This window comes from Salvelinus sp. IW2-2015, linkage group LG4q.1:29, assembly GCF_002910315.2.
Source record: "Salvelinus sp. IW2-2015 linkage group LG4q.1:29, ASM291031v2, whole genome shotgun sequence".
Lineage (NCBI taxonomy): Eukaryota > Metazoa > Chordata > Actinopteri > Salmoniformes > Salmonidae > Salvelinus > Salvelinus sp. IW2-2015.
In genome coordinates this window covers 8,213,443-8,222,168 of record NC_036842.1, presented here as the reverse complement: position 1 = coordinate 8,222,168, position 8,726 = coordinate 8,213,443, and the positions used below count along the sequence as shown (strand labels likewise).

The 8,726-nt window shown below is 40.5% G+C and overlaps 1 long non-coding RNA gene across 2 annotated transcripts; it reads right to left on the bottom strand.

Moving 5' to 3' along the window:
* On the bottom strand, nucleotides 1-1,342 carry LOC112076677 (uncharacterized). Of its 2 annotated transcripts, XR_011477453.1 has the most exons (4): nucleotides 1,108-1,342; nucleotides 635-1,005; nucleotides 340-534; nucleotides 1-44 (listed from the first exon to the last, which is right to left on the bottom strand). It is a non-coding gene; the product is annotated as an uncharacterized lncRNA (long non-coding RNA). The 2 variants fall into 2 exon arrangements; XR_011477452.1 differs by lacking the exon at nucleotides 1-44 and having other exon boundaries at nucleotides 174-534.
* Nucleotides 1,343-8,726: the final 7,384 nt, after the last annotated feature.

The window sequence follows — 8,726 nt, the reverse complement described above, 5'->3', positions numbered from 1 at the left end:
CAAGCAATACGTGTTAAATATGGGCCACAGTCAATCATGACAGCCTCTTTAGGAAAGGCCTTTACTTATGACTTAAACAAATTCATTTTCTTACACATCTTATTCATTAAGGCTGTGGGATAAAACACGTGTTTCTAGGTGGGCTTAAACAAATCTACAGTGAAACAAAAGTGTACATTTTACACACATGTTTATTGACTTTTAAAAAGACCACAGTAACATGACAGATATAGTGGAGATGCATGCTACACAAATCTGCTAGTGGAATATTCAATGTACAACAATAGTCTTAGGTAACAAGCAATACGTGTTAAATATGGGCACAGTCATCATGACAGCCTCTTTATGAAAGGCCTTTACTTATGACTTAAACAGATTCATTTTCTACCCATCTTATTCATTAATGCTGTGGGCATACCCAGGATTTACATGCGGACGGATTATCTACCCATGGAGGGAAATTTACGGAGCTTTGAGGGAGTGTGCAAGCGTCTTAGCGATCGGATAATGGTCAGGGCTAACCAGGACCTATATCTGTAAGAAAAGCATAGTAAAATACATTAATTATGACCGGCTATAAACTGTATGTACTAAATATTTTGAATTAAATAAATGGTTTTAAATTGTATCTCACCTTTTAACGATAGGAATAAGTCATTTCCATCTATCACCAAGCATGCCCCGGAGAAAAAAACGTGCGGAAAAGCCATGTGCGCGCGTGTGTGTGCGTGCGTGTGCGGTAGTGGATGTGTGTGTGTTTTCAAAACAAAGACAACGGGGCGGGGTGTGTGTTCATGAATGGCTATGCGGTTGCGCTCAAGGCTCTCTCTCTCTTTACAATATCCTGCAAAACAGAGGCCTACCCCCCCCCCCCCCCAAACAAAAAAGTGTGTCTGGGTCTTACGGACACTTACGCTTCATTAACAGCCTTTCAAAACTAATTTAGCTAACCTCCCAGAGGATGTGGGGGCTAAAAAGTCAACAGCCCAGAAATAATAGCGATGTCTAGACCGACCCCCAGCATCGAGGTGCTAGCCCCCCGGAGGTTGTTAGAATATCAAAAGGGTAATACTGTCTCGACCACCCAATCCTAATGTTTGAACCCACTAATTTAGTAATCAAATATACCGGATAGCGCCCGAAAAAAAAAATATAATAATAAAAAACGTCACCCCGGCTCTGTAAACTCATTCCGTACTATCACTACTTTTGGAGCCAAGGCCGCAAACTTCTCAACGAGTCTAGTGAAACAGATAGTTTCCCACTCTGTTCGCATCGTTTTAGCGCAGTTACACACATGCTGGACAGCAGCCCCAGAATGGTTATCGGACAAGATCATCTGTAAATCCTTCCGCTTTCTGAAGGTGAGTTCGTGAAAACGTATATATTAGATTTGGGATGCGGGGACTTGTTTGAACATTGTGGATGTTATAGTAATATTAAACAGGAGTTATAAGGGTTTTAACCGATGACAACAATTATTATTTTATTTAAGTCAAATGCACATATTCATGTAATTTAAAAATGTATATAACATGTTAATATTATCTAACGTTCGCAGGATATGCAACATTAAGCCAACTGCATCCCGGGGATAAATGATATGGAACGCCTTCATTAGAATGGAATTCCGAAGAGCAACGGATGGACACAGAATTTTACGAGATAATTTGTTTTTTAAATATATTTTTTAGGCAATATGTTAAATGGACGTATTCTTATAAGTTAAAATGTATCTATTTCGTATAAATACAGGTAAAACATTATCTAACGTCTGTATGATACCCAGAGGCTACAGGGCATAATGGATTGGGAACCGACAGAGTTAGACGGGGATTCTCAGAAGGGGAGTTGAATATTAGAGGTGATGTTTGTATATATATAATATTATCTAAGAATGATTGGATTAATTCTAGGCATTTACATGTATGTTTTTTTTAAAAATGAAGGCTATTTATACAATGAAACATTGTTTTTATTCATACTGTTTGTAAACAATAGCTTCTGCCCCCTTAGGGTCTACTTGAACCGCTTATTAAATCAGACCTCTCAGACCAGAAAGTATGATTAGAAACCATGGCCAACTATATTCAATCTGTGATTAGAAACGATAATTAGAAGCTATGACAAAACTATGATCAAACTATGATAATAAACTATGAACAACTATGAAGACAGGGCTGTATGTGTGTGAATGATGAGCTATTATTTAAGTGTGTAATATTACTCTCTCTCTCTCTGTCAGGCTATGAAAAAGACAAGAGATAGGACATTGACTCCTGAGTGTTGATAGGTCTTAGATTTTTAGAGACAGGGTATCTGTAAAACACAATGTGACAACTATTGAAGATGCAAAAAGGGGTTTTCAGAAATATATTTGGTTGACAGATTTGTATTATTATAAAAAGTAATATAAAAATGATTAGAATCTTTAGTATTATTATGTTACATGCGAGACATACCCAGAAATGTCAGCGTAGACAACTTACAAGAATGTGTTTACCAGGCCGTGATGAAAACATTTTAAAGGAGCTTTAATTCAAACATGCAAAGATATATATTTGATACAATTACCAACGTTAAAAACTGTTGATCTATGCAATTTTGTAAAGGATGCCTCAAATAATTGTTGTGGTCTTTTTGAGTCTAGAAGACTATTGTGTGTGGTTCAAGTTTAACCTCGTTTATTATCTAGCCTATGCATAGAAACACGTACATTTCGGCATACACCTATATTGCTACAACATGAGAGATTTACTTTGTTGTTATACCAAGAGTATTTTCTCCGGCAAATAGGTTTTAGGCATAGTTTTCCGCAGTTGAGTTTGTGTCGCTTTGTTCTCCTGTGTGGATCACAGCGGGGAAACCTTGCGACTCTCTGCAGCTGCGGCCTCTACTCTCCACTCGGCGCAGGCGCGCTGGCTCTGTACTGAGCGTGCCTGTACTGATTGTGTCTGAACTGCCAACGATCTTTAAAAATATTCTAGCCTTCCAACGGCGGCAATGTCGGGCAGGTCGGTCCGAGCGGAGACCCGGAGCAGGGCGAAAGATGACTCGCGATTGAGAAAGTACGGAAATGGTAAGAAAGAGGGAAAAAACACTCGTTACCTAACATGAGGAAAAGCCTTGCTTGTTGGGGGTGAAAACGAGCGAGAATGCAATTGAAAGAGGGCAGATATTTTAAGGGAATTTAGGACAGATTCTCTACTCAGGTGCGCTAGGGCACACTCGTGGTGTGCGCGACTACGTATATCTATCGTCTACAAACCAGATCCCAATGATTTTAGACAATTTTCCACCAAGGTTTAATGTGGGTTGAACCCAGAAGCCATTTCGTTGCAGTCACATGAAGCCATTCCTTTTTTCCTGGCCGTTGTAGTAGCGGAGAGGGAAGAGAGCCGACTGTTTCAGAACGCAGACTCAACGCAAATCCTTCAAAAACATACTTCGGGACTATAGGCTACGACTAGTGCGCTCTAGAGTCGGAGTACTTTTCAGACCGTCTGGAGTTTTAAATTAAGCGCTTCGAGTCGCCCTTTAGGTCAAATAGAGATTGCGCGTGGGGGCTGGGAGAGGGACTACTCATGTTTGACTGAACACGCAGAGTCCGGTTTTACAAATATAACATTTTATATTTTATAAATTTTTTATATATTTATATATATATAAAAAATGATGTTAATTAATTGCTTTCTATCAAGGCACCATTTATTTTCAACAGTGGATTAGTTTGAATCGTTTACTTTCTGAATAAAATTGAGATTCTGCGCTAGTGTCTCCATTATTAAGTAAATCTGCTAACCAATGGAAAGCTCACTGTTAAAAAGCGATAGGGACACATTGAAGGCTATTTGCAAATTACAATCAGGAAACCTTAAAGATGAAAATAATTAAAACATTCTAATAGCCTACTAAAGTTTTTTTTCATATTTGTTTCAATTGTGTCTGTACCTGCTGAATCAAAACTATTTCTAGTTTCAATTGTAATAGGCCCACATTCGTATCGAATCACATGTGCTCGTGCACAAATTCAATTACTGTTTTATTATTATTACGCAAAAAGGCCTCATATTGGTTTTAACTAGGAGGGATGGGAACATTTATAGCAAAAAATAAAAAGTCTTGTTTTTTGGCATTAATARGTGTCACATATAATTTTGCAAGCAATGTAAAAAAATATATCTTTGAGTTAATAAAGCCGCATACAAACATGGTCTCTTTTTTGTTTTCTTGAGTAAGGCAGCTGCAAGTGCAAGTGTTTCAGCCTAGCTCAGTACTTTCTGTGGTGGGGCAAGCCGGCAGAAAATATGGCACATTACGCCGTGATTGGCTCAGTGTTCTGTCACTAATGGGGACACTACGTCACCGCCAAGTCTAAGGGTAGCGCTCTAAAATTCTAGCCCCTCGGGTGCTGCCATAGAGTTACATTAGAAGTGCCCATCCAAGAAGGCTCAAGGTCATTGGCCACAGATAAAATGATGTCAAATCACATTATATCTACAGTAACTTTGATTGTACTGATCATGTCAACATTATACTTTCAAAATCTTAGCTAGCAGTCATCATCATGAATCAAGTTGACAATCTACTGGCAAATCCTATTTAATCGTTGTCATATGAAGAGAAATAATGAAGAGAAATTATAGATAAAACGTATCGGTGCACATCGGCCATTAGACAAACATTACACAACAAGTTGGAATTCGCAAATTCAACAATGAGTGCTTTGGAAGGAATCAGTGGCTAACTGTGAGCATTGCAAATCAATCATTAGCCTGCTATTCAGTGGAGTGGCTCTGTGGTCCCAAGTCTAAGATTAAGGGTCTCTTTTCCTAGTTTAAAATTATAAACATTCAACATTGACCATGCTGTCAATGAAGCATGATTTGTGCTTCTGTTAACAACTGTTAAAACAACTGTTAACTCAGAACTGCAAAATCTGACATTAGTGAGTTCAAGACAACTGGGAACTCGGAAAAAACTTGCTAAAACTGGTAAAATACGTTTTAAACTTTCATCCAACTCGGAATTGTAAATCGGGAACTCGGGCCTCTTTCTAGAGCTACGACCTGAAGATCACTGATGTCATCATGATTGAGTTCCTGTATGTTCCTAGAGTTACACCACGAGTCGTTAATCAAGAAACACACCCCTCCGCCCTTCTAATTCCCCGGAGAGATATTTATTCCTTTCTGTGCAATGTACTGAGAATCCTGCTGGCTTTATCGACCCCAGCAGAGTATCCAGAGAGAACCATGTTTCCGTGAAACAAAGTATGTTACAGGCCCCAATGTCTCTCTGGAAAGAAATCCTTGCTCTAAGCTCATCAACTTTGTTATCCAAAGACTGAGCATTAGCAAGTAATATACTCGGAAGCGGTGGGTGGTGAACCAGCAGGCCGCCTCGAGTGCCTCTCTTCCGCAAGCGATGTTTTGGGTCGGCCTCTGGAATAAGTTAATTTGCTCTGGGGAGAATGAACAGAGGATCTCTTCCAGGGAAGTCGTATTCCTGGACATAATGCTGGTAGTTCTGGTGAGTTACCGCCGCTCTATATAATGTCACAAAACATTTCCTGCGCTAATAATGTAAAGAAAGGTACAGAAAAAAAAAAAAATACTGCAAAGTTTCCTAAGAGCTAGTCGCGACGCTGCCATCTCCGTCGGCGCCATCTACCTTAGAGGGAGTTGATTAATGGCAAAAATTGTAATCATGTCAACAATAGAGCCCAGGTAATATTGATGACGAACAAGCTGATCCATGTTAACCAGTGTGGATATTATGGTGGAAAATGAATTAATTAGTCATGCTATTCCACACTTACCAACAAACGGGTGTGATCATTCTACAGTGGTCCCTGCAGCAGACGCTCAAACCGGGTGATTAGAACGCTTATTTAGAGCGTCTAGTTTCGATTGACGCAACAGTCAGCATTTGAGCTGGCCACACTGTTTTTTCACAAACATTTTGCACAAATACAGTTCATACAAAGTTAAGTCCAGAATGAGACCAGTTTATTTTTGGATGCAATGTTCAGACATTCACAGAAGTAGCTACAGCATAACACAATCATCCAAACCGGAAAAATGTAGGCTACATTTTTCCTAGCGTTAACTGATGTGGTCATATTTTTATAACTCTCGGCTGGCTGACAGAAACTACAATATGAATTAGCTAATAGCAATTCCTATTTATAATTAATCACATCACGGGTGAGCTCGCCATTTATCTAAATACTTGAGAAAAACACTTTTTAGAAATCAAAAGTAATCCGACGATGGGTAGTTTGTGCGCGCCGCCATGTTTATTTTTTCGCATCAACCAAAGATAATAAGAGGAGACAAGATGAGTTTCGTCTGTTTTTTGTATGTATGTTGAAGGGGGTGTGTCGTATCCCATCATTCACTTCCGAAAGTTTACTTGAAAAAGGAGTGAACCCTTCCTCACCTCATTTAGTTATATCATCGACAGACATTTACGTGAACCCCAGAATGCATTATATGTCAACAAACATGGCTCTATACATAGCTGGACTTAGCTTAGCTCATCATAATCAGTACAACCTTCAATAAAGTATTTTACACACATAATATGAGTCCGTTACAATCTATGCAAGAATCGGAATGCATGATCACCAGTACTTGAAAACATGTGAATCAAACAGTAAATAAATAAATAATTACCACACAAAACATTTTCTGATCGTGATTTATTGATACAAGTGGCGCGTGCCGGAAGTCAATCACGTAACCTCTCACTCCCACTCTGAGCCATTCAGTGTTGTTGTTTATGTATGTAGCTTGTGTGCTAAGCTGTAGCATTAGCAATGTCTTTCAAACGGAGACAACTCACAAATGTGGAAATTCTGGAAGTTTTTATAAATTCTGACAACGAGTCTGAAAGTCAGGAATCAGATTGTGACAGTGATGAGCTGCCCCCCAACCTTGTAGCCATTGAGAACCCTGAATCTGAAGACCTCTTGTACACTGACAAAGTCCCAGGTCCCTTTGAAGATGCTGGTGGTGATGGAGGCAGACCGACAGTGGATGAAGTACAGGAGGTCTGTGGTAGCTGGAAGGCCGCCAGCAATTTCACTCCTCCTGGCCCTGCTGTTTGCTTTGATGAGTCCCAGTCTGGAGTGCAAAGCCCCTTGCCATTTCCCTCTGAGGCAGAGTGCTTCGAGCTGTTAATGGCAGAGGAGCTGGTGGGATACATAGTAGAGGAGACCAATTGCTATTCCTTGGAGCTACAGGAGAAGAGAGAGTCAGGAGTGAGGGGGAAACTCGCTAAATGGGCGACAACCACAATTAGTGAAATGTATACATTCCTCGTGACAGTCCTTCTCATGGGAATAGTAAAGAAGAACTCCCTCAGAGAATTTGTAAGTCGCTCTGGATAAGAGCGTCTGCTAAATGACTTAAATGTAAATGTAATTTCGTCAACAATGCTGTACCAATTGTCCACACACTTTGTATGTGGACAATTGGTACAGCAGTCCCACACTCTTCCAGCATCTGCTCTGCAACAGCACAGGGGCCTGTGGCACAATCAGGTCGAACAGGAAGGGGACGCAGGAAGATACAGAGAGGGGAGGTGGAGTTCAAGGAGAACGGTCAACAGTCGGCCACAGGGAAGGTGGACCACCTGACAGGAGAGAGAAAGATCAAACCAGACTGTGTGCTTGACTATAACCTCAAAATGGGGGAAGTGGATAAGTCGGACATGATAAACAGCTTTGTGGAATGCACTCGGAAAACGACCAAGTGGTATAAGAAGATATTTTTCCATCTGATCAACGCAGCCCTCAATGGCCACATAGTTCACCGCCAACTAACAGGTGAGATGATTACTGAACAAGGTATTTTTTTGTAATTGGACATACAGTTCACATGCAAATCACATACAGTTCCATTATGCAATTACAGTGACAATATCTCACCCACCTACCCACTGCCTCATCATCATCATCTCCCTTCCCTCATCCTCCCCACTCCCTCATAGGTAAAGTAATTACCTACCAAAAGTACATAGAGAACCTCATGAGAGAGCTGTTGGAGGAGCACCACACCCCTCGGCGTCCATCCACTAGGGGCTGTGCTGCTGCAGACAATCCCCTACACCTCACTGCACGGCATTTTCCCTGCAAAGTCCTTCAAACTGCTGCTCAAGGTAGTCGCACATGGAGGCACTGCAAAGTCTGCCTGTCTGGCACCAGGAGAAGGAAGCAGAGGAGGTTGACAAAGTACATGTGTTCAGCTTGTGACACACCTATGTGTTTCACCATGCTTTTGGGAGTATCATATGCTCAAGCACTATTGAGCACATCTGCAGCAATTAGTGACTGACTGACCTGACAGGTGACCTGCCACGATARTATGCCTTTAGAGGTGGGGAGTGGAAATGCAGTTGTTCAATCACTACATGAATATGAAATATGGGTTATGCGTATTCWGTTTTTTTCCCTTTAGTAAAACAATTTTTTGTTTGTTGTTGTTCAACCACCAATACTTCAATAAAATAGARGACTATTAGYTATTGGCCTATGTGTTTTCTTGCTGTGTTTTCACCCAGTGAAACTGTTAAGGGATGTACACTGGCATACAAAAGCTGGCCTCAATCTTCAGCTCGTAAGATGTCCAGCTCCAGTTATGATATTGGCAAATACTGTTCAATACTGCTCGTGTGTGTGGTTTCTGAAAGTACAGAATAAAGAGGAATTATTAGTCATT